At 46.3% G+C, this 18,789-nt stretch overlaps 1 long non-coding RNA gene across 1 annotated transcript in view; it reads right to left on the minus strand.

Annotated features, from left to right (window-relative positions):
• Positions 1 to 18,789, minus strand: part of LOC309511603 — a 223,794-nt gene that overhangs the window by 184,197 nt on the left and 20,808 nt on the right. The gene's annotated exons all lie outside the window — the stretch shown is intronic.

The following is an 18,789-nucleotide window of genomic DNA, read 5'->3' on the forward strand; positions in this document are numbered from 1 at the left end:
AGTAAGTAACTGAGGATTTCTCCTATTGTTTGCATCATAACTAGCACAGGCTAAAGAAATCTGCCCCAAATATAGGATCTTTACATGCCAAAATTAAGGGCTGAACTTTAAAAGATGAGTAGTTTTGCATAGACTGATGTTTGATGAATTGCAAAAGATTTGGTCCACTTCATTTGTGCTCATAAAGGAGCAATGAACCCTAAAACACATTTTTTTGGAGATGTTAACAGATGTACAGGTTACACATTGTTGAAAATTATTATAGCACTCATTATGTTTATCATTAAGGGGAAAGTGGTTATTCTTTAGGAGCCAGTTCGTTCTTCCGGTTTATAAAGCAAAGTTGAGCCAAGTAATGCAGGACTAATTAGTAGTTCTACATTAACACTTCAGCTACTACTATTAACTAATATGGAAACAAGCTTAGCTAATCAGTAAGCAATATCGAATTTAGGACTCAGATAGTTCCTTATTAGGTAATCAATAATTATTTAATGAGATTGGCATCATGAAGAACTAATAGGTAATAATGACAAATTATAAAGAATGACTAATTAATTACTTATCACAACATTAACGTGTCTGAGACGTTAGCAATTTTTTTTTTTTTTTTACTCTCAACATGGTAATTGATGCATTTTATGACTATATTCAGACAGAGTAAAAATTATGACCGATTACGTCTCAGATACACAATAATGTTCTTTATAATTTGTCAGTTAATTAATAGTTATTAATGAGGCTAATCTCATGAAATAAATATTCACTGTAAACCCTAACGCTCAAAATAATTAATTAGTTTGAGTAGGACAAACTTAAATTAAACTAAGTAGTTCAGTCAAATTAACTTTTATGAGTAATTAGCACTTTCTTTTTCTTTCAAGTTCACATAACTGATATATTTTAAGTAAACTGAACTGTTTCATTGTTTTGAGTTTTATGAAATTATTTATTTTAATTTAGACAAACTTAAGTTTAACTGAAACGGATGGGATGTCTATTTCCCAGCATGCTTTGCTGATGGCACTTGAAAGGGAGAGTAAATGCTAAAATTAAGTGTAATATAATGTTTTTTTGTTTTTGTTTTTTGTGCAAGATTAATGTTAAGTGGGAGATTTAGTAGTGATTAATGTTTTATGCTAATTTAGGAGAATTTCTGTTAATGTTGGTTTTAGGATAATTACCATCATGGTGACAAGTGGCGCACGCAGCTTGATTTGAGAGCAAATAAATCCTTTATATTGCTGCACTCATACAGCAAGTGCTATTGTATAAATCAAACGTAGCGTTAGTTCTGGCAGGTCACGTTATTCAATCTCGCATCAGCTGACTCTATCAGCTGATCCACATCTACCTATAGGAAAACGACACCTATCACCGTATACATGTTACCAGCAGCTATTGCGTTTCTCAGGAGCAAATTAAATGTCGAAATTCGGCAGGCAAACAACATCATCTCGCAAGGAATCGGCAATCGGGAATTTAGCAAGAGGAATTCGATACACAAGGATTTCACCTCAGATTCATCTTAAACTTGAATACGAGATTCGCCGCATTGATCATTAGTTGCCTGATTTGGAAGTGACCTCAGTCTGCATTGCTGCTCGCATCGCTGCATTATTGACACAGGACTGTGATTCATTCTCCATTCATGTCTGAAAGTTTCAGACATGAATGGAGGAAAGTCTTCACAAAGCTAAGCTAAGTCCTTTTTAATACTCATTGCTAAAAGCTATCAGGGTACTGGCAACATGCTTGTTTCTAATGCTATACGTGTGGCTTGGGCTTATCTAACTTTGTCGTTTTCATTAAAATGCTCTTGCTAGGCTTATGCGATCATATTGGCTATGTGCGTTACTATGTGTTGTCATTGGCAACTTATCGCGTTGCACACACTGTGCTTTTAGTACTATGCAGCACAGATTCAAGCAACTTGCTTGATAGGAATTAACAATTCATGATGCAAACGTAATAATTCTGCTGTGGCACAGCTTTAAAAAAGACATAGTAAACAGTCACTATTCAGTTGAGTCACTTAAGCATTACCGGACACGCTTGGTCTATCTAGTTCTTGGAAACACAGCGCTCTTAGAGCTATAGGGCCCTATTTTAACGATCTGAAACGCAAGTGTCAAGCGCAAAGCGCAAGTAACTTTGTGGGCGGGTCTTGGGCGCTGTTGCCATTTTCCCGGCGGGATAAATGCCTCTTGCGCCCGGCGCAAATCTAAAAGGGGTTGGTCTGAAGTAGCTTCATTATTCATAGGTGTGGTTTGGGCGTAACGTGAAATAAACCAATCAGAGCGACATCTCACATTCCCTTTAAGAGCAGGCGCGCTTGTTCTAAAGCGGATTCCTATTATAACGGCGGATTTGCCAGACACACGCCAGGAGCGGTTCACAGCCGAGGAGACCGACGTTCTCGTCAGGGACATTGGGGATGGAGAAACCCACCCAAATTAACTTCGGTTAAACAGGCGTATGATAATTTGGGTAAATGTGTAAAGGCTGGTTCACACGGAACGATTTGAAAATTGTCGGCCGATTTTCCAAACCTGAGAGGATACGGGGATAAAAAATCACAGGTCTAACAGTTTTGGTCGTACAGTGTGTGGTGCGCAGCCACACGGCAAAATCAACACATCACACACGAACCGATTTGACTCCCGAGCATTCTCAGGTCAGACGGGAAATCGCGCAAAATACCTCGAGATCAAACGTGACTTCAGAGTAAACAGAGTAAACAATCTTCAGACTTCAGAGTAAACAATCATGGCGGACGAAGAGGATGCAGTGGCAATAGTTTGTACGTTATAAAAAACGTTATCAAAAGAAAAGGCGATGATCTCTGACGTCCACCGGACTTTCTGGTGCGCCATGCCGCCGGCTGTTTTGATTATATTTGATATGTTTCCTCGCGCCTCGTCACCTCGCTTTCTGATTGGCTACACTCCACAGTCCACAGGCTGCGTGCTCGGGGGACACCACACACGAGAAGAAATCGGGCCAAATAAATCCAACATGTTGGATATCCCCGATTTGAGATCGGAGCGGTCCCGACGTCCTTCCGAGCAGACGAGAGCAGCCTTAACACACCACACACGGCAGGAATATCTGATCAGATTATTTTACGATAATCGGAGCATCCTTAAGATTGTCGGAAGGGGTGAATCGGGGCTAAAATCGGCCTAATTATCCTGCCGTGTGAACTAGGCTTAAGCTAGATGTATGCTTTTATAATAAACTGTCTATCTATCTATCTATCTATCTATCTATCTATCTATCTATCTATCTATCTATCTATCTATCTATCTATCTATCTATCGTAATAATGTATGATTTGCAAAAATGAAAACGGCTGCTTCTGTGTAGATGAGAGAATCAAAGTGCGCGTTGTGCACACGCTACATTGATTATGGCCAAGCATGCGCCCTTAAAATAGCATATAAATAACATGCGCAACGCGCCACTGACTTTAAACTATTTTTTCCTGGTTAGTGGCGCAATTGTTTTCTAAACCTGCAAAATAGCATGAAGGAACGTTTGCGCCGGAACACGCCTCCTCTTTGCGCTGAACCGCCCCCGGGAGCGCAAGTGTATTTCTTAGTTAACCGGCGTGCTTCTGTGGAGGGAAAAGTCCGCTTTGCGCGGGTGCAAAATAGGAATGATACATGCGTCGGTGTACAAAGTCAATTGCGCTGGGTGCAAGATAGGGCCCATAGTGTATTGTGTACCATGCTTTCATTTTAATGTAAAAAAAATAAAAAAAAATAAGGGCTTGCATTTTTATAGACTGAAATTCAACATGGTGGTATATTTAAGCTGTGTATAAAATTGATATATACAGTATATATTTATATATAATTATTGAAAAACTGCTTGTTCTAAAGGCTATCTAGTTGCTATTGAAAACTGCTTGCTTTAAAAGCTGTTAGTAGCTATTGGTAACATGGTGGTTTTACTTTTAAGGTTATTTAGCCCAGTCGTTATTTGGAACATGGCTGTGTTTTAGGCTGGTGTCATTGTCACATGCTGTGCTAAGCTTATCAGGCATCAGCAACATGCTGTCGTTTTAGCAACAGTGCTATCAGTACCTTTATCAGGCTATCAGGTGGTTGCTAGTGCAATGTTATCGAATATATGCTTGTTACTTCGGCTTCTAGTATTTTGCGCATACTGTCCTCAGCAACATGCTGTAGTAATCAAGCATTGTTTTATGCTTATCTGGTTGCATTAGAAAAATGCCTGTTCTTTATTCTATCTGATTATTGCAACATGCTGTGTTAAAGTTTCCACATGCCAGGGCCGGATCTACCATATGGGCAATCTGGGCACGTGCCCAGGGGCCCTTGCGCAGAGAGGGGCCCTCCGTGATCGGAGTTTTTTTTTTTTTTTTTTTTCACGTTCGCTGCTACATAAAAATAGTATACCTTGTGTATACTATTTTTATGTAGCAGCGAACGTGGCAAAAAAAAAAAAAAAACTCCACTCACGGAGGGCCCCTCTCTGCGCAAGGGCCCCTGGGCAAGTGCCCAGATTGCCCATATGGTAGATCCGGCCCTTGGCTTGGCCTCGATCTTGATAATTATCCAATCAGAATTTTAAAAAAGTGTATATTACATTATATGATATCTTATTCATGCAAATGCTTTTAAACAATTCATGTGCGACAAGACAAAAGTCTGACTGTGACACACACACACACAGACACAGGAAGACGCGCGCGCGCCAGTATCGTGCGCACAGACAGCACGCCAGAATACAGTTATCTTTCGTGCTTGAACTTACAATAACACACACAATTATGCCAAAATGTCCGTTTTGTCGAGTATCTTCATAACATAAGAGCTGTCTTATGATGAACGTCAAGAGTTGTGAAAGAATGAGGCGCGTGCGAGAGCCGCGTCTCCATCAGCTGGTCTTTAAAGAGACAGCAGGCAATAAAGCTTTCTGTCAGTAAAGTTAATCAAAAAACAAAAAGAACAGAGAAAATGACTCACTGCTGTTGACTAAAGTTTTTTTTTTGTTTTTGCTATAAAAAGGATTAGTCTATATTTAATTTATAATTTATGCAGTGCAGTTTGACAATTTCGGTATATATCCTAGGTCTACCTGTTTGACAGGCACAGGTAAATATGACATTTATTTTTAACTCTTGTATTATTGAGACAAATAACAATATTGAATTTATTTTAATTTGAAAACACAGTGCATTTAGTTGTTGTTTCTAGTTTGAGTTGAGAAATGGGCTACAAATTTCAGCATTATCACTAATCTGTGTGTGCATTTTACTTGAGAAATAAGCAAGTTAACTCATGAAACCATTTGTTTACTATATCGCAATCGCATAGGCTATCACAATATTGACCTCAATAATCACAATATGACATTTTCCCCAAATTGTGCAGCCCTACTTTTCAGAAAAATGTATTTCGTATCATTGTCTTGTGAACTAGTCATTCAGCTTTTGATCAATAGTGTTTGGCATGTTAAATCCCACACCTGGTGGGCCACCTGTGTGTGTTCCTTTGGAGGGTGTGGTTGTCAGGTAGGGGAGGGGGCCCATGAGCTTCAGTGCCCAGGGGACCCTGGGGGTACTAATCCAGCCTTGCCGCAGACTGACAGATACGTAAAATTAAACGTGAATTTAGGCTACTTTAGTTTTTTACACATTGTCATGTTAATTATAATCAAATGCATTTTGTTTTATTGACCACAATATTATCATTGATATTTGTTTGAGAGGGGCATACAGAGGGAGCAGATGAAGACACCAGGACAGCATCATTTCACAAACAGAATCACAAAACTATTAGGCAGAACAACATTGATAATAATAAGAAATATTTTTTTAACATTGATAATAATCAGAAATGTTTCTTGAGCAGCAAATCAGCACATTAGAATGATTTCTGAAGGATCATGTGACTGAAAATTCAGCTTTGCCATATACAAGAATAAATTACATAAACAAAACATGATATTAAAATATTTGTAATATTATTTTATATATTAAAATAGTAATTTAATATATTAAAATATATATTAAAATATTTATTTTAAGCTGTAATCTTATCTATAAATTACAGGAACGTCTGTCTGTCTGTGTGTGTGTCTGTTATTCGCATATCTCTCGAACCGTTAGTCCGATGGATTTCACACTTGACAGGTGTCTTGCTACGGGCACGAGTAAGTGAAGTGCCAAGTTTGATGTTGTTTGGATTAGAAATGCAAAATATATCAGTAAAAGAAGCACACATTGAAGATGTTTAGATGATGTTTAGAAACTTGTGGTTTAAAAATAAACAATCTGCCATAAACACTCTGCCAGCTAAACATTAAGTCAGCTACAGTGTTACTTCTGAATATTATATTTTATTCACTGCAATCATTTGCTGTATATTCACAAACTGTTTGCTCAAGCGTAGCGTTTTTTCTGAGTTCACTGTGCAGCCTGCTCCCTGAATCGTCACGCTTATTCTTTTGTGGATGTTCACCATCTCTTTCACGGCCATCATTTTTGTGGATGTCAACTGAACCTGTGAGTCAGCTAAGTTATGCTGTTTACTTCTGAATATTATATTTCATTCTGGTGTGCTTAACGTTATCGCTACTGTTTAATAGTATGCTATTCTCTCTTTCACTGCCATCATTTGTAGTAGCCTATTCACAAACTGTTTGCTCAAGCATAGCCTGGTCTCAATGCTAAGTTATTACTGTGTCATGCGCACTGAAGTTAGCCTGTAACTACCTGTATGTGATGTTGAATATGCTATGTTAAATAGTTTCCCTGCCTATTCAACAGGATAGCTCTTGTAGGCTATGCAGGCTTAAACAAGCTTAACTCTCCTCTTACCAATCGTGACGGCAAATCCCCATCTTTCCAGTGTAAGCCATCCTTACTTTTCATCATTGAAACAACCAGGTTAGCTGTTTGTGTTCTCCTTTGTTGTGCTTAACGTTGTTTTATCGGTCGTTAAAAGTAGTCAACAAGTCAAACACATTCTGATGATCTCAATGCTTAAACGTACTCGGTTACTAACGTAACCTCGGTTCTCTCTAGAAGAGGGAACGAGTACTGCGTAAGATATCTTACGCTAGGGGAAAATCCTTTTTCCGCGAGATATTGAAGCCAAAAATTATCCTTAATTTTGTAATAATGCAAAACGCGTTGCGGCAGCATGCAGACATAGGCGAGACAGCTCGCGCGCCTATTGGCTGCTCTGCGGCAACTGCAGCAGCCTATCGAGCGAGGCCTGGCGTGACGCCAGACCCAATCAGGGCACTTCGCGCCCGCTGCGTCACGTCCCGCCGAAATGGGCGTGGTCTAGGCCTATAAATACCGCTCGCAGGCAGCTATTATCTGGTTTTTCATCATCGAAGCAACCAGAGCGTGTGCATGCACGGCAAGATACGCAGTACTCGTTCCCTCTTCTAGAGAGAACCGAGGTTACGTTAGTAACCGAGTACGTTCTCTTACGAGAGGTCTCTCGTACTGCGTAAGATATCTTACGCTAGGGGACCCAATGCAAAACACCGTGCATGCTGAGATCTGACACCAAAGACCCAAGGGCGAAAGCCCGGGGTACATATAGTGCACAATCACTCAGGGAACTCACAGGGAGTCCAGGAAGAGGGAGGGGCGAAGCCGCACTCTTCCACATATGGTAGCGTCGCTGAGACGCGAATTTCATCATACAGACAGGGCGGGGTACGGCCTGAACTGATGGGGGAATGTGGGTCTTACACAGTTTGCCCAGGCACATCTCGTGCTGCTACTTTTTTTACTGTCGAACATTGAGCTGTGCTCAGTAGACGCAGCATTCTGAGCTGATAGCATCAGGTCAGACAATACTGGTAAACTTAGACCGACAGCAGCCTGGCCTGCAGGGCGGGAACCTCTAGGTTATAAAACCTTATAAATGTAGACGGGGAGGCCCAGCCTGCCGCCATACAAATATCTTGCAAGGCAATCCCACTTGACCAGGCCCACGAAGAGGCCATGCCTCTCGTGGAGTGCGCTCTGACACCCAACGGGCACTGCATGCCCTTGGAGGCGTATGCCAGCGCTATAGCATCAACTATCCATCTGGATAGGCTCTGTTTCGACGCGGCTAGTCCCTTAGAACGTCCGCTAAACGAAACAAAGAGCTGCTCCGTCTGTCTGAAACCAGACGAGCGAGACACATAAGCTCGTAATGCCCTGACTGGGCAGAGGAGACTCGCGTCTCTTTCCTCATCAGGGACCGGTAGGGCTGACAGGGAGATAACCTGCGCCCTAAACGGTGTGTTGAGGGATTTCGGAACATAACCGTGCTTAGGTTTGAGTATAACTTTTGAGTCATTAGGCCCAAACTCCATGCACGCCGCGCTCACAGAGAGCGCGTGCAGATCCCCTATGCGCTTCACCGAAGCGAGAGCCAGCAAAAACACCGTCTTGAAAGACAGGTGTTTCAAATCGATTGACTGTAAAGGCTCAAATGGCGCACCTTTCATGGCTTCCAGAACCGTAGAAAGGTCCCATACGGGGACTGAGGGAGGTCTGGGAGGATTCAGTCTCTTAGCCCCTCTAAGGAAGCGGATGACTAAATCGTTCCTTCCTATTGACTGACCAAGCGTTGTTTCTGAGAACGCTGCTATAGCCGCCACATAAACTTTGAGCGTGGAGGGGGCCCTGCCCCCATCCAACAGCTCTTGTAGGAAGGAAAGCACCTCCGCCACACCACAGTCTGTGGGTGACACACCACGGGCTGTGCACCAGCCCGAAAACACTGACCATTTCGAGGAATAGAGTCGTCTCGTAGACGGAGCTCTAGCCTGCGTGATCGTGTTTAATACTCCTTCAGGGAGTCCAACATGTACCCGTGGATGGCCCAGACATGAAGGGACCACAGTTCCGGGTGAGGATGCCAGATCGAACCGCGGGCCTGTGAGAGGAGGTCTCTCCTCACTGGTACTGGCCACGGGGCAGTACTCGCTAACTGCATCACGACTGGGAACCAAGGTTGGTTTTTCCAGAACGGTGCCACCAGCAGTACTGAGCATCCTTCTTCCCTGATCCGTTCTATCACCTGAGGCAGGAGAGAGACGGGGGGAAAAGCATAGAGCGGGCGGCGGGGCCACACATGGGCCAGCGCGCTCCTGCTCTTTGAGAAAAATTCCTGACAGTGAGCGTTTTCTTGAGACGCAAACAGGTCTACTTCCGCTCTGCCGAATTTCTTCCACAGCAGTTGGACTGTCTGTGGGTGTAGAGACCACTCGCCTGCCGGAACATTGTTCTGCCAGAAAGACTCGGGAGAATTAATGCTGTAGCATAGACATTTATTAATGAGCTCAGCAAGCAATCAAATTCTTTGGCGGAGGCCCCGTTCATGACTCGAATTCCAGGGGTATTGAATCAGCGACTGCTGACTGAAGATGAAGGCAGGGGCGCCGCTCACCCCCCGAGGCGATGAAGGGGGCCCTCTGGTGGTGGTGGGGTGGATGGAAAGGAGGGCGTCTTGAAGACTTCAGGTTGGAGAGAAGAGCCCATCTAGTGATATTAGGGATGGTGAAAGTGGACACCTGGGTGGTCGTGATGGGGGAGGATGGAGGAGAAGATCCGTCTTAGTGGTGGTGGGGAGGAAGGTGGTGGCTGGAACAACAGCATCTGCGGACTCAGATATGAGTAAGGGCTGCCCTTTTATACTACAGCAAGGAAATGATAGGGTAGTTGATAAGGCAATTAGTGACGTAAATGATTGAGTCTCCCTGGCAGAACTTGCGCTAGCTTTATTTCTGCCAGAAAGACTCGGGAGAATTAATGCTGTAGCATAGACATTTATTAATGAGCTCAGCAAGCAATCAAATTCTTTGGCGGAGGCCCCGTTCATGACTCGAATTCCAGGGGTATTGAATCAGCGACTGCTGACTGAAGATGAAGGCAGGGGCGCCGCTCACCCCCAAAATTAGGTGGATGGAGGATCCGTCGGAACGGGGCCCCCCAAAAACGGTTTGATGAGGTAACTTACCAGTCCTGAATCCTGAAATTCCTTGTGAGAGAGAAGAGAAGAGAAAAAAAAATAGAATTTAAGACCGAACTCTTTGGCCAGAGACGTGAATGGACCATCAGCTAACGCGGATTTGGACGTAAGGTTATGCTACTGTCGCTTATAGTAATATAGGCCGCAGAACATCTTGTAATACTGCCGCATGGCCGCAGGCCAACTTTTGATCCGGACACATGAGCCACAGGCCATCTTTGATACGGACGCATGGCCACAGGCCATCTTTTGATACGGACACATGGGCCACAGGCCATCTTTTGATACGGACACATGGGCCACAGGCCATCTTTTGATACGGACACATGGGCCACAGGCCATCTTTTGATACGGACACATGGGCCACAGCCATCTTTTAATACGGACACATGGCCACAGGCCATCTTTTGATACGGACACATGGGCCACGGCCATCTTCTAATACGGACACATGGGCCACAGGCCATCTTTTTGATACGGACACATGGGCCACAGGCCATCTTTTTGATACGGACACATGGGCCACAGGCCATCTTTTTGATACGGACACATGGGCCATGGCCATCTTTTGATGCAGACATATAGGCCACAGCCATCTTTGGCGGAACGGAAGCCTATGATAATCTTTGATAGCGCTTTAGCGGAACGGGCGGTTTGGGCTGAATCTACTTGAATTTACAGCATGCAACGCCTGAAATTGGCAGACATTTAGCCATCTGGCTATAAGGAGATTATGCTATTTAGACATATCGAGCCATGAGGCAACAACACCACCACCAGAAGTTAGATAAGGTTTTTTACCTTAACAGTTTACTGGAGAGCTTGCTGAGCTTCGAGGATGAATTTAAGATCTGGTCTTATGTAGGACTCGAATGCTGAAGAGGACCATCTGCCCAGGATTTTGATGGCTGCTGGAGAGAAACCTCGCTCGGCCGCTGTGGTAGCGGCTCCTATCCTGAAGGAATGCCCAGTGAACTGAGAGGGAGATAGGCTGCAGCTTTTAAGAGCGGAAGTAAGATGAGACCTGAACCAGGTTTGAGAGATAGGTGCTCCGTTTGGAAGGATGAAAAGGGGAGAAATAGCGGGGAGTCTAGGGCGAATTTTAAGAAAATTGAGCATAGAGGAGAATGGGCAAAAATCACTGCTAATTTTTGAAATAGTCAAGGTAGTACCGGATCCTTTGGAGTCGTTCTTAGAATGTTTGAGAAAAAGAGTGAAGAATTTTGGAAAAAATTTTATGTCTGAAAAGGAAAGACCACGGGCTGGATCAAATTGGCATGTTGGAGAGGTGAATTCTCCTGGGCGCATGAAACCGTAGAAAGCGGTTAAAAATACTGCTTCTAGCAAGGTGTTAACATACGTGGAAAAAAGGCCATTGCGAACAGAAATGATTAGCCTATGAATTAAGGGTAGAGTCAGAGGCAGCCTTTTGTCGGGGACCGCTACGGAGGATTTAGCTATACCTTTGATCATTAAGCGAATAGGAGAAGCGGTGAATAGGCTAGGAAAATCAGGGTTGTGATATTTGGCATAAAACTGAATGCCTGCGAGCAGTCTACGAATTGAAGAAATTTTTTGATGACGTTTGTCATGATTAAAAACGAGAAACGAGCAAACGGTCGAAATTAAAATAGGAAATAACGGAATTTGTAAAGAAAAACAAAACATTGCAAATGAATACCAGGCAGAAGTATAAGCTTTAAGGGTGGATGAAGCAATGCCTTTAGACATGTAATATCTGGCTGAACGAAGTAAATCTCCTAGTATAATGTTGTGGCTGACAGGGGGGGGCAGGGCGTTGAATCCTTGTCGGCTGTAGGGCAGAGCCGTCTGAATGTCTGAAAGCGAAAGCGAGAGAGTGCGTCAGCAATGACGTTATAGTGCCCCGGAATGTGAGCAGCTTTAATGATGAAGTTGTGGGTGACGGATTGCCAGATTAGCCGACGCAGAAAAGGCATAATCATTGGGCATGATGATCTGCCTTTGTTAATAATAGCTACGACGGCTTCGTTGTCGCAAAACATGAGAATGCGTTTCCTCGACCAATCTGGACCCCAGATTACACTAGCGACGACTAGGGGATAGAGTTCATATAGCGCTGAAGAGAGCGGTTTAGATGTTGATTTAGGAAATTCGCTCAACCATCTCTCTGCGAACCAGTGCCCTTGGAAATAACCCCCGAAGCCAACGGACGGGGCTGCGTCAGTGAATAATTGTAAATCGGCGGAAGATTCGAAAGCCTCATTATAAAAGAAAGAAATACCGTTCCAATCGTTTAGTAAGCGAGACCAAAACGAAATGTCAGACCAACAACCTACGTCTAACTGGACCGGATTACATAAATCGGGCACGGAATGAGCCAACGTAAGGAGACGAGATATGAAAGCTCTACCTTGCGGGATGATACTCATAGCGAAATTTAGGTGGCCCAGCAGAGACAATAAATCACGCTTAGAAACGACATGAATTGAGGAAAAATTATCCAGAAAAGACCGGATTCTAATGAGCTTTTCGAGCGGAAGAGAGGCCTGCATTTTGACTGTGTCGAGGGAGATACCTAAGAATTCGAGATTAGTGGAGGGGCCGAGAGTTTTCTCATGGGAGAGGGGAACGCCAACGTCGCTAAAGACCTGTTTTAATGTGTCGAGGACGGGGGAATGGGGTGAAGGAAAATCGATTAATAAGAAATCATCGAGTAAGTGCAAAACGAATGGAAGCTTGCAGACGTTCAGCAGGATCCAGCACAGAGCTTCCGAGAGATTGTTGAAAATATGGGGGCTGCTTCTACACCCGAAGGTGAGCCTCACTGCAAAGTAGTATTGTGAATCCCATTTAACGCCAAAAAGTGGCCAGTCGGTAGGGTGTATTGGCATGGTTTTGAACGCATCAGTTATGTCCGCTTTAGCCAGCCAAGCTCCTTGACCTGCAAGTTTGATTAAATGAATAGCGTTGTCTACCGAAGCATAATGAAGGGAAAAAGGTTCGAGCGGAATGCATTCGTTAACGCTTGCTATTTTACTTGAATGGGGAGAGGACATGTCGAATATGAGGCGTTTTTTACCGGAGTATTTACGAGTAGCAACTCCGATCGAGTTAATCCTGAAAGGAGAAAAAGGGGGGGAAGCGAAAGGTCCGATAACATAGCCTTTATTAACTTCTTTCTCGAGCAGTAAAGAGACAACATCGGGTTCGATCATGGCTGATTGTAGGTTTTTTGCTGAGAAAGATGAAGTGAGGTGCGAAAGTATCCCCACCCGAAACCCTTGGGACAAGCCGGTGATAAGATAGTCAACAAATGATGGATCAGGGTGAGAAGAGAGGTAGCTGGATAGGTTTGAAATGTTGATGGGAGTAGATGGATGATTGCTTAGAATTTCCTCTGAAAAGGGGGTTTCCTTTTGGTTTGAAATTTGCACCGGCGTGGGCAGACTGATTTTGGGTGTGGATCCTTGCACAAGCTACAAATATGAGCAAAACGGCAGTTATTAAGAGTACATACGGCTTCATTAAACAAATTGCAAATAGGAATTTCAATAAGTTCTGCGTCGGGGCGACCTCTGCTGTAGGAGCTCCGTCTTACATTTTCAGGACCGCGGATAGCGCCCGAGCTGTTGCTAGAGAAAGCTTTCGGGCAGAAAGCAGCTGAATGACCGTGAGCGCTGCAGATAGAACACGACAGGCTTCTTTGTCCACCGAAATGACGAACTAACAGTTCGGTATCAGTAACAGCCCAGTCCAGTCTTGAATTATAGAGAGTGATGTAAGACGCTGCTTTAGCGGAGAAGGATTTGTGATACTCGTAAAATAAGGTTCCCCCGTACCTTTGATTAAAGTCTGCCATCATTGAAAGATAGAGGTCTAGTTCTTCCCTCCTTTCTGGAAAAACTTGGCATAGCGTGTCCCTATAAACGCTAAATGCGATAGCGAATTCGCCGAACGAAAGACTGCGAAGCAAGCGTGGGTCTGAAGTTTTGAGTAGGACCGCCACGTCACCACAATCCACCATTTTCCTATCGGCGGCCGGTGAAGGGAGGAGTAAGGAAGCCAGGTTGATGTCCTTACCTTGGATGATGTTAGATCTGAGATGTGGTGATACTGTAGCCGCGGCGGGTGGAACAAACCGCCTACCGAATGCTTGAGCTGGTGTTGCCGTGGTGAGGTTAAAGATCGGAGAAGCCGGTGGAGCGGGGACATTTTGAAATGGTGACTGAGACATCAGCGTGGAGACTGGCAATGAGGTTGAAGTAGAAGGTAAGTTCACTGGAAAATTACTAGAGGAGGAATGTTGAGCTGAAAAGTGATCTGAGCTGGAGTTGGGGTTGACGAAAGAGTTTTCGATATTCATCATTTTTTCCTGTAATCCTTTAACGGTCTGGGTTAGATTTTGGACTGCAGAAAAGAGCAGCTGATTAGTGTCCGAAGGATCGGCGAGTTGTGAAGGAGGTGTTGTCGGTGCCGGTGTTCTTTTGGCAGGACGAGGTGAAGATTTTGCTGCTCTTTTTCTGCCCGCTTTCTTTGGTTGTGCGGGAGCTGGGGCGATGTTGGAGTGTGGAGGAGTGGAAGTTGTTGGGTTACCCAGCGTGTTCTGGGCCAACAGTATGAGATCCTCCCTTTGTATATCATCGCTTACGGGAATGCCCGCGTCTCCGAGAGCGTTAAAGATGTATTCAGAAGGCTGGCTGGTCCAAGCAGAAGATCGGCTTTGGATACGGGTACTGCGGCGTGTAACTGAAGGGGATGGCTGAACGGCATCATCCGAATCAGAGTAATCGCAAATGGATTGCGTGTCTTGAGACATAGTTAGGTCTGCTGCTGGTGCTAACAACTGGTTTGGCTGTGGCTGGAACAACAGCATCTGCGGACTCAGATATGAGTAAGGGCTGCCCTTTTATACTACAGCAAGGAAATGATAGGGTAGTTGATAAGGCAATTAGTGACGTAAATGATTGAGTCTCCCTGGCAGAACTTGCGCTAGCTTTATTTCCTGGACAGTCTGTCCGGTCCTATGTTCAGGAGCCCTGCCACGTGCGCTGCTCTGAGCGAGCGCAGGTTGCACTGAGCCCATACCAGGAGGCGTTCTGCCAGCCTGTACAGGTTCTTGGACCTGAGGCCGCCCTGGCGATTTATGTAGGACACCACAGACATGTTGTCCGAACGGACCAAGACGTGGCGTCCTTTTATCTGGGGACAAAAGCGCGTCAGCGCGTTGTCTACTGCCAGCATTTCGAGGCAGTTTATGTGCAGGAGCTTCTCCCGTTCCGACCATTGGCCGAAGAACGGTCTGCCCTCGAGCAGCGCTCCCCATCCCGAGGTGGACGCGTCCGTGGACACCACTTTCACCCTCGAGGAAGTCCCCAGGCTTACACCTAATTGGTACCAGTCGTTCGCTCTCCAAGGTTTCAGGGCTGTGACGCACTTCTGATTGACCCTGAGGCGAAGCGAACCGGATGCCCACGCTCTGCGTGGGACTCGCGCTTTCAGCCAAAACTGCAGCGGGCGCATGCGGAGCAGGCCCAGCTGGAGCACTGATGATGCTGAGGCCATGAGACCTAGCATCTTCTGAAATTTCTTGAGCGGGACAGACGCGCCGCAGCGAAACGCGTTCGCTGTGCGTTGAATGTCTACCGCGCGCTGTGGTGATAGTCGCGCTATCATGGACAGCGAGTTCAATTCTGTGCCCAGGAAAGATATCTTCTGACTGGGTAACAGAGAGCTCTTTGCCCAATTGACACTGAGACCCAAATCCTCGAGGTGATCGAGTAAAATGGTCGTGTGTTCTATGAGCACTGCGCGAGATTGCGCTAGAATCAGCCAATCGTCCAAATAGTTCAGCACTCGTATGCCTCTCATTCTGAGGGGTGCGAGCGCCGCGTCCATGCACTTCGTAAATGTACGGGGTGCCAGGGACAAACCGAATGGCAGGACTGTGTACTGATATGCCTGGCCCTCGAAGGCGAATCTCAAATATCGCCTGTGACGTGACGCTATCTGTATTTGAAAATACGCGTCTTTCAGATCTATTGACACAAACCAATCTCCTTGGCGAATCTGCACAAGGATCTGTCTGGTCGTGAGCATCCTGAACCGACGCTTCACAAGCACTTTGTTCAGTTGCCTTAGATCTAGTATGGGTCTGAGACCCCCGTCTTTTTTCGGTACCAGGAAGTATCTGCTGTATAGCCCCCCTTCGCTCTGAACTTGAGAGAGAGGCTCTATGGCCCCTTTGCTCAATAGTTTCGCCACTTCGGCTCGAAGTAAATGTGCTACTTCTGTTTTTACCGTGGTCTCGACGCGCGCCACATAGCGGCGAGGGCGTCGGCGAAACTGCAGCGAATAGCCTCTTTTTATAATGTTCAGCACCCACTTCGAAACCCCGGGCAGCTTTGCCCATGCGTCTGCATGGATAGCTAGGGGTTGAATACGAAGCGCGCTCCGCTCGCTCAGCGATGGAGAAGCTTCGGCGTGCTGTAACACAAGCATCGTGCTCGTGACATTTGAGGCATGGGGCGCGCTGATAACAGCGGGCAGATTGCCCGCGCTCGACTCCTCTGCGGTGGTCAGCCGCGAGGGGGAGGGCTGGGCGGTTCCCGTGGGAACTGTCATGTCTATGTGTGGATGTGGGCACGGGACAGCGGGCACATTTATCACACCGAAAGCATCGTTCGCTTGCGTGAAGCGAGTGCACGTTGGTTTCGTTTTTACAGAAACCGTGAGACATGCATAACGCGGTGTTAGTGGGCACTGGGTAGTGGGCACATTCACCATGTTTGAAGCGCAACCGATCTGAGTCGGTTTTATGTGCGCGAGCCCTGTGTGACAGGCTGTGCTTGTGTGTAGGGATGGGCACTGGGCAGTGGGCATTCTTACTACACATGAAACACCATCGGCCGTGGCCGGGACACCAGAAAATACACTCTTTTGGGGATTTATCTGGGTAGCCGTGAAAACGGCATTTGTGTGCAGGCAAGCGGGTGACAGAACCGACTTGTTGGCTGCAGAAAACACTGGAACAGTCACATTTGCTGGAACTGGACGAGCGAATAGCTTTGGTGTGAGTCTGGCCGCAGCGGGACTTAAACACCGTCGTTTTCCTAGCTGTGCTAGGACGACTTCGGGGCCTCTGGCTTCACCGTAATCCTAGGTCGCGAGCCACGTACAGCGGGGCGGCGACCGGATGAGCGGGAGCGCGGTCTCGCGCTTCGGGCCTGACGGCGCTGTGAAGTGGAGGCAGTGGACGGTGGCTGTGGCTGTGAGCTCTGAGCAGACGGTTTCGCACGGCCTGCTGCAGAGCTGGAGCGCTTCGGGAGGAAGTGCTTCATAGCCTGTGACGCTTTCTGTACCTCTGCGAATCTCTCCGCAAAATCCTTGACGGAGGATCCAAAGAGGCCTGTAGCGGAAAGCGGGGCGTCGAGGAACGCGGTGCGCTCAGACTCGGCCATTTCCGAGAGCGTCAGCCAAAGATGTCTCTCAGTCACGGTGAGAGAGGCCATATTCCGTCCAATGGCTTGCGCTGCAGACTTAGTAGCACGGAGAGCGAGGTCCGTGGCACTCCTTAAGTCCGGCACGCAGATCGCGTCAGGTCCTTCCTCATCCAGCTTACGGAGGAGATCGGCCTGGAAGATCTGAAGCGTTGCCATGGTGTGCAGCGCTGACGTAGCTTGCCCGGCGGCGGAGAAAGCGCGGCGGAGCAGGCTTGACGTCGTGCGGCAAGCTTTCGAGGGTAGGGCCGACTTAGCACGCCGTCCAGCAGAGGGCGGGCATAAGTGGGCCGCTATCGCCTCTTCGACCGGCGGCAGCGAAAGGTATCCTTTGTTCTTGGCATCGTCAACAGCGGAGAATGCCAAAGAAACAGCAGGACGCACTCTAGCCGAATAGGGGGCGTTCCAGGACTTGGCGACTTCTTCGTGTAACTCAGGAAGAAAAGGCGCCGGTCTGGACGCAGGCGAAGCGCGCTCCCCAGGCAGGAAAAATCCATCCAGCCGGTTGTGAGCGGGCTGCTCAGGCGAAGACCACTCGAGGCCGAGGCTCGCCGCGGCCTGTTCGAGTACTCGCATGAGCTCCGTCTCGATGGACGCTCTCTTGCCTGACGACATGCCGGCAGGGGGCGCGGGGTCCTCAGCGCCCGCCCAATCCTCACTGCCTGACGCCAGGATAGAGCAGGAATCATCCTCTCCCAGCAGGGCTTCCTCATCCACGATGTCAACGGAAGTGGCGGCAGACGGCGGCCGCTGTCCGTCACGAAGCGAGGCTGATGAAGCCGGGGAAGCAAACGGGCGAACCGGCGAGCTTTGGCGGCTGAGGGAGGGTTCCGGGGCCCGCTGGGCACGGCGCTTTTTACGGCGCGACGCCGCGGCGGGCGGGGGAGCAGTCTCGGTGAAGAAGGCTAGGCGAGTCCTTTCCCCCAATGAAATGGATCTGAAGTCAAATATTCTGACAAACTACGGTAAAATACCGGTATATATCATATATCCCAGGCTTTGGAGAATTGCTATTTTCTACAATTGTACCTTATATTTTGTACATTTAACCAGATTGCTTAAATGTTTATTCATCTCAATCTTTCTCTCTTGTACTTTCTCCACAAAATATTTTATGTTCAATAAATCACCAAAACAATTTCCTTTACTTTATCTGTTTACTGTTTACTTACAGTTGACTTAGTGCATCTGACACCTGCATTCTTCAAGTAAAAATTTAAATCACTGCAAAAATAAATCAAAAATATAAAAATCAAACTCAAATCCTATCCTGCAGTGCAAAAAGTTCAATA

Source organism: Leuciscus leuciscus, assembly GCF_965113295.1.
Source record: "Leuciscus leuciscus genome assembly, chromosome: 12".
Classification (NCBI taxonomy): domain Eukaryota; kingdom Metazoa; phylum Chordata; class Actinopteri; order Cypriniformes; family Leuciscidae; genus Leuciscus; species Leuciscus leuciscus.